General features: G+C 31.7%; 1 long non-coding RNA gene across 1 annotated transcript; it reads right to left on the bottom strand.

The window, feature by feature from the left end:
* Positions 1-294: 294 nt before the first annotated feature.
* LOC107813112 (uncharacterized) lies at positions 295-916 on the bottom strand. The gene is made up of 2 exons (XR_001654255.2): positions 786-916; positions 295-686 (listed from the first exon to the last, which is right to left on the bottom strand). It is a non-coding gene; the product is annotated as an uncharacterized LOC107813112 (long non-coding RNA).
* Positions 917-7,842: the final 6,926 nt, after the last annotated feature.

Below are 7,842 nucleotides of genomic sequence, written 5' to 3' on the forward strand. Positions count from 1 at the left end.
CATATTAACTCGTGATTATTCTTGCAAAAATGTTGAGCACAATTACAATAACCCAACTTGAACTTTTTGTGGGTGTGTTAGCACGACTTAATGTCGGGATATCATATAAGATGATGAAATATGTTGAGAATTGAAAGTATAAGCAACATTATTGTTGGATAATTATTTCATTTTATTTATACACAAAATAAATAAATAAATTAATTAATTAAATTGTCTATATATACAATACATCTGTAGATAAAAGTTGTAAATGCATGATAAGAGCACGTAAAATCTAGCAAAGATAACATGTGATTTGAATATATTTTTATTCTTGAATCTGATGCCATCACTTGACATTCTTTATTATTCTCACAATACATGGTAAACACGAGAAATGAAACAAGGAAGAAAACATAGAAATTACATGAAATCATAAATGTGTAACATTGTTTTGTAGCAGATTGTTTCAATGGGATTTTAGAGTTATACATGTGATCCCCCTCCAATACCGCACTGGAAAGTATAGAATGTAATGTAATCACAGGAACAACAAACCCAACAGTCGCTGCAATCACTATTAGACGTACAAGATCTGAAACAAGTATTAAGTTGCGGGAGTAATCTTCCTTGGATTTTTGAGAGATCATTATCAACATCTCGTGCAGCCATTACTTGTATCTTGGAGAACTCCATCAAATTAACTGAAAATATCACCATTACAATTATCAAAATCAAATCTTAGAGAGACATTCTTATATATACATTGTAAGAAATGTAGTAAATTGGAGATAGAAACTAACCAGTGGCTGACATTACAACAATTGCGTAAATGAAACCGAACTTAAGAAATGCCATATTTAGAATAGTAATTCACGCTTTACGAAATTTTTTTGTGAGTGTATTTTTGCTTTGCATATGGGTGTAATTTATAGACCCCCATGTAATGAATTGGCATATGGGGTGGTCATTAATAGTTCCATGATAGGTTCCTTGTATATTCAACATTTTATAATATAAAAAATTATATTGAAGTTTTTCCGAAGATGGCTTATGTAATATAATGTATTTTTTTTTTTGTGTTCTTTCTCTCTCGCATTTAATATAAAATAATTTAATAATATTTAATTCATAGAGTAGGATTGAGACTTATTGCTATAAAATACAATCTTTTGCATTTTAAGATCCACTATTTTTGGAAAGCATGTGAGCATTAAAGACGATTTAGACATATTTTGTAATTTTAAATTTGCAACTAGAACATGTTCTTGAATTACCCATAGTTTACTTTATTACAGGGGCTCGTGCACACTCTTTTTTTTAATTAAAGAAATTCACATGTTAGGTTTTCAATTGTATATAGGCAATTTACCATCAGTGTTTCTATTTAGTTTTGAATAGTATGTCTCCTAAACACTACGAATATTCGTCTAGATGAATTTTACATACTTCACATTAGTAGTTTTATCTATGTATGAAGTTGCTAGATAAATCTAGCCGTAAAAAACATTAAAAAAATATGCTCAAATCCTATGTTTTTTAGAATAATTTTACGTTTGAAAGTTGTCAATACAAAATATTTTCGCCTAGGTAAAGTGAATAAAAGACAATCACTCCTCCAAATTGGGGTTTGAAAATTGGAAGAAAAAAGTTCTTGTCCGTACATCATAAAGCAACTTCTCCTAGCATAATAACTCCTCGTAAAAGTTTTTCCATATATCGTGCATATATTACAAATAGGTTAGAATTATTCGAGTGTAACTTGATTCTCTGTGATACTTAATCATATATAGTGATACATTTCTTTCTCATATGTGATATCGTGATACTTAATTGGGGCCACATGAATACTGTTTCGTGACATGGTTTAATTATAGTTTGCAATGGCATTAATTATGAACTGAATTACGCGTATGAAGAATCTTTCAATTTAAGTTTGCCTGCAAAATGTTCTAATAAGTTCAGCACATACACTAAACCAATGTTAATAGTATTTAATGTCATAGTTGTAATATATTCTTGATCTCCTCCAGTTAAGCAATCAAATATGGATCTAAAGAATCTTTTCATTTAAATATGCTAGGAAAGGATCTTGTTAAAATAAACACGTTCAAATAAAGATAAGTCTAAAGTCGCAAGTTAAAAACCTTTGGTTGTGTGTCATCACTTTGCTTCTTAGAATTTCTTTACCAGGTTCGAATGGTAGATTCGAATGGGTTTGGAAATGCGTGGATTTAGAAGGATAATCATATGATATTGTTATGGCCCCAATTTTTTTACCATAAGATGTTGTGACCTAATCTGTAAAACTAGGTAAGCGTAACATTCAATAATAACTTAACAGAAATAATCAATAGAAATAGTAAAGCAAGACTAATAACATACATAAACTTCTAGAATAGGATTTCAACAACACTCTTCCCAAAACCGGTTGAACTGAGTCATAAGCTCTACACAATAATCTGGAAGGTCTACTACAACACTTCAGAATAAGAAATAAAATAGAATGCAGATATAAGGGAAGGTGACTCTGATGCCTGTAGACACCGAGCAGGTATACCTTGAAGTCTCCGGAAAACATGTACAATCAATCACTAACATCCAGCACAGCCAGACGTACCTGGATCTGCACAAAAAGATGTGCAGAAGCATAGTATGAGACCACAATGGTACGTAGTAACTATTAAGCCTAACTTTGGTAGAGTAGTGACGAGGTCGGGTCAAGATACCTACTAGAACATAATAAACAGAATGAAAATATAATAATGAGAAGTAGTGGAAGGCGGAGAAAAAAATGATAACGAAGCAGATTAATAACATAGACTAATGACAGGATTGTAAACATAGAGATAATAAGAAAGGAGCAAATAAAGAGAACCACAATAGTTAAATACGAACAAAACTGATAAGACAAGGAAGAATAAAAGATACAAGAACTGTTCCATCAGTAACTCTTTTCAACATGAGATGCAGAACAAGAATCACAACTAAGGTACCACCTCGTATACAACAAGAATCATAATCGAGGTATCGCCTCGTATACACATTTCTCAATTGCAATCACAATCTTTCCTTATACCGCCACATGAGCATTACATTTAGATAGTTTTGAAAATATTTTTTCTGAAATAGCTACACGCACTTTAGTCCACCTTATGACGCCGCATGACTTAAAGTAATTTTCTTACTAGCAACACGCATATAAATCCCACCTTATGCCGCCGCATGCACATTTTTTCCTATCCTTATACAACCATATAAGCATCAATATCACAACACAATAACAACTCGCACCACAAGTGCACATATGCCACAACTTGCCCATGGCTAAACCACAATGTGTACAAAAATATTAACGATAATAATGAATGTGAATTGCTCAACAAGTAATATATCTAAAGAAATAACAACTTCTCCTCAATGTGATAACGACTTTCACATCTTCAACACCAATAACTCAACAAGAAGATATTTCGCGAATTAACAACTTAAATTACAAGTAATTCAATAATTAAAGATGTAAATAGGCAATAAGAAAGGCAATAACTTTAACTAGGCCTATAAGAGCAAAACAACATGTAAAGAGTAGAACAAATATTAACAAAGTCAAATAAAGCATGTATGGACTAACACATGTAAGATTAGATTAACAATGTGAACTAACATGATAATAACGAATGTGCTCAACAAGTAATATATCTAAAAAATTAACAACTTCTCCTCAATGTGATAACGACTTTCACATCTTCAACACCAATAACTCAACAAGAAGATATTTCACGAAATAACAACTTAAATTACAAGTAATTCAATAATTAAAGATGTAAATAGGCAATAAGAAAGGCAATAACTTTAACTAGGCATATAAGAGCAAAACAATATGTAAAGAGTAGAACAAATGTTAACAAAGTCAAATAAAGCATGTATGGACTAACACATGTAAGATTAGATTAACAATGTGAACTAACATGATAATAATGAATGTGCTCAACAAGTAATATATCTAAAAAATTAACAACTTCTCCTCAATGTGATAACGACTTTCACATCTTCAACACCAATAACTCAACAAGAAAATATTTCACGAAATAACAACTTAAATTACAAGTAATTCAATAATTAAAGATGTAAATAGGCAATAAGAAAGACAATAACTTTAACTAGGCGTATAAGAGCAAAACAACATGTAAAGAGTAGAACAAATGTTAACAAAGTCAAATAAAGCATGTATGGACTAACACATGCAAGATTAGATTAACAATGTGAACTAACATGATATGTCAATTTAATTAAAGGCATGGAAATAGTCTAAATAACAAAAACGGTCAAATATTACATATAATCGGTGTACCCACTTGTCACCTTGCGTACACAACTTTCACATAAAACAAATGGTACAATCAACCCAAAATCCTAAAAGGTAGTTCCCTCACAAAAAATTAGGCAAGATACTTACCTCAACAAGGTGTAATACCATATATATTAATAAGGGCATATACGTCTTTAACTAAAGTAAAATATATATATATATATATAATAAGCCCACTGGAAAGAGAAACGAGAAAAGAGAAAAAGGAAAAGGGACGCAGCAAAACTGCTGCTAAAAAACAGAAGCTAAGCATTCAGAAAGAAAGAACAAAATCCATAGAGGAGGAGGAAGAAGAAGAAGAAGAAGAAGAAGAAGAAGAAGAAGAAGAAGAAGAAGAAGAAGAAGAAGAAGAAGAAGAAGGAGGCTGGAACCAAGCCATGAGAAGTTTTAAATATGTTCTGGTTCTTAAGAGTAATATTCGAATTTGTCATGTGGGTTCTTTTCTTTCGGTAATTCTTTTTATCTCGTTTAAATATTTGAAGGGTTTCACAAGGTATAAGAAATTTAATATCAATAAAAATTATTATGGGCAAATTTTGTAATTGGAAGTTGGCTCAATGCTACTGCTGGATAAATTCACTTGAAAAAAAAAAGAATATTGATGTATTTGTACTTAAACTAGTCTTATTATATATGATATTTGTAAGGTGTAAATTAAGATATGATATTGAGTTTTGATGTTTAATTGTATTGCAATAGACAATATTGAATATGAATTTGTGTGGAGAACTAATCCAGTTCATAAAGGATATATTATAGGAAAGATGAATTTGCAGAGAATTATTTTATTAAAAGTCTAACAACTGATAACTTAAGTGAAACCAAGATGTGGGTTATCATAATAATGATCTGGTACTACTCAACTTTATGAATTATAGAATTAATGGGAGGTGACACTAAACTTTAAAATGATTTAGAAATTCGTATACAAGATGAGCAATTTGGATTTGACGGGAAGTTAAGCTTTGTTTAATTGACATCATGAGGTGAGAAGTAACTTTACCGTAATTTGGGTTTCCGTAACTAGCATGATTTATAGATGATTTTAATATGAACATGTTACCGACTATTTTGAATTTGTATGTAGGACAAGTCTTTTACTAAATATAATATCACTACATTTATTTGAGATGATTACAGTTATTCTGAATATTCTTATTGTTACTGAATATGTTTTACTGTTATTTGAGATAAGATTTATCATTATCTAAACAAAATTATATGATTTGATAATAACCGAAATGACCTATATTGTTTTAAAATATTTTGCTACGAGTATATACGGATTAAAGAGACAAGTGTAAATGGGAGTATACTTTGAAGGATCCCGTAGCTAACGACGGATTCGTTAGACCTGGTACACCTTGTAATTACTGGTTACCATTACAACCTTCGCTAGTGGGAAGGTAGAACTATCATACCGTTACTGATTTCCATCGAGTAGGGACTACCGTTATATTTGACTTCTTGAGAAAAAATCTACAGTCATATCGATTATATGATCCATTTATTGAAACCTACCAAACATGAATATTATTATTACACAGTGTTTATCGAGCTTTTTACCAAATTGTAAATTGAATTATATAACATGAAAAACATGATGAGACTGTTATTTGTTTATTATTTCTGAAAGGGGCATTCCTATGATATTTTCTGTTTAATATACTAGCATATTTTCTGAATTGTCCCAATTAAAAAATGGTCGTGGTTAAGTTTTATTACTCCCTGAGCTAGTGACTCACTCTTCGCTGTTTTTCTTTATAGAGACAACAGTTGACGCGAGCGAGGATTTTATTAATTAGAGCACACAAGTTGATAGTTCCCGATGAGCCCCTCACTCGTTCGCGTGGGCGAAGAGTTTTATTTATTTACTATAGTCTTTTCTTTTGAACTCTTAGAGTTACTCCAGAGTTATTTTATTAGTGTCATGAGTATTCAATTGTTAATGTGGACTAGTTACTAGTATTACACTTTCTTTCTGTACTTTGAGATGGATTTAATTTTATTGTGTTGAAAGGATTGGTAATATTGGTGAAAACTCATTTTTTGTTAGTTGATGATGATTATGACATGTTTAGATGAATATTAGTTGGTAGTTGTTTGTTTATGAGACAAGAACTATTTTTAGATAGCTTTAAAATAGGGGAATCTTTGTCCGATTTTCCGTAAAATCAGATGAGGCTTATTTAGGAAAACTTGCTCCTAGTGCCGGTCATGATCCTAAATTGGATCGTGATATAGTTTGTACCAGAGCTTAGGCTTTAAGTCCCAAATCATGGAAATGTTTAGTAGAGTCTAGTCATAGGAAAGTAGGCTGCCATACTTATTATCTTGAGGCTAATGAACATCTAGGAATGTTTATCCTTCTTTTATTCTTTTATCGAGCGTTGAGATAACTTGAGATTGACTTTGGAGTATTTCTTTTGCAGATGTCTAGGACACGCAAACCTTTATCTACTAGACATGGTACTACCCAAGGTGGCAGCTAAGTTGGGGCTCATCAGAAAAGAAGACATGTCGCTTCTCAAGCTGAAGATGTGAACATGGGCCAACCCCAAGTATCTATGCCAGATCATGTGCAAGAACAGGGAGTTCAGAATGCTCCACCACCATTGCCAACTATTCTACCTACTGTTACCTTACTTGCATATGCAGTGGCAAGACTATTGAATGTGTTAGAAGTTTTGGTTCCTACTTGGGTGGAAGTTCAACTCCTCAGGCTACTTTAAACACCACAACACTATTGCCCTAAATCCATGCGCAAGTATACGCGATCAATCAAGTAATAAAGAGTGAGTAGAGTATCGTTACCACGAGAACTTATGATCAATTATCAACTAAATCAAGAAAATTCTAATTTATCGAGTCAAGAATAATTTCAAGGTAATTTTTATTTAATTAATTCTACTAACTAGAACTGGAATAAAAAGAACAAATAATTAACTAGCACACATAACACGAAGGGTTGAATTCAGTGAGAAATAATATTCCAGGGTTATGGCTAGCTAATAATCCTGTTGAATTCTTCAATCGACTTGACTTATTCATTTATCTGGGTTATTAACCTACAGGGACAATAATACTTGTAGAAATTTGACAAACTCTACTCGTCTATTCAATTTATTCTATACTCTATGTTCCTATAAGATTAGATATAAAAATAACGCATTAACATTTTCTTGCACAATTGACTTGGCACGGAAAATGGGTATATTTCTAATTGTATTCACAAATCAATTCCCCAATGACTAGGTTCAAGATCGTGCTCTATTCAGTCCTATTGCAATCAAGAATTACCTCTTTCAAGTTCAACTCAAGATTCATATATCATATTTCACTATTAGCTAGGCAATAAAATAAATATGATATGAATAAACAATCCAATCTGATAAATGAACTCGTCAAATTGATCACACCTAACTATGCTTAATAAAAGGACAAGCGGACGTTGCAAATATAATTTGAGTATTTCGCCCAGAGTCGAACCC

The sequence above is a fragment of the Nicotiana tabacum genome, chromosome 20 (assembly GCF_000715075.1).
Source record: "Nicotiana tabacum cultivar K326 chromosome 20, ASM71507v2, whole genome shotgun sequence".
In the NCBI taxonomy this organism is placed as follows: Eukaryota; Viridiplantae; Streptophyta; class Magnoliopsida; order Solanales; family Solanaceae; genus Nicotiana; species Nicotiana tabacum.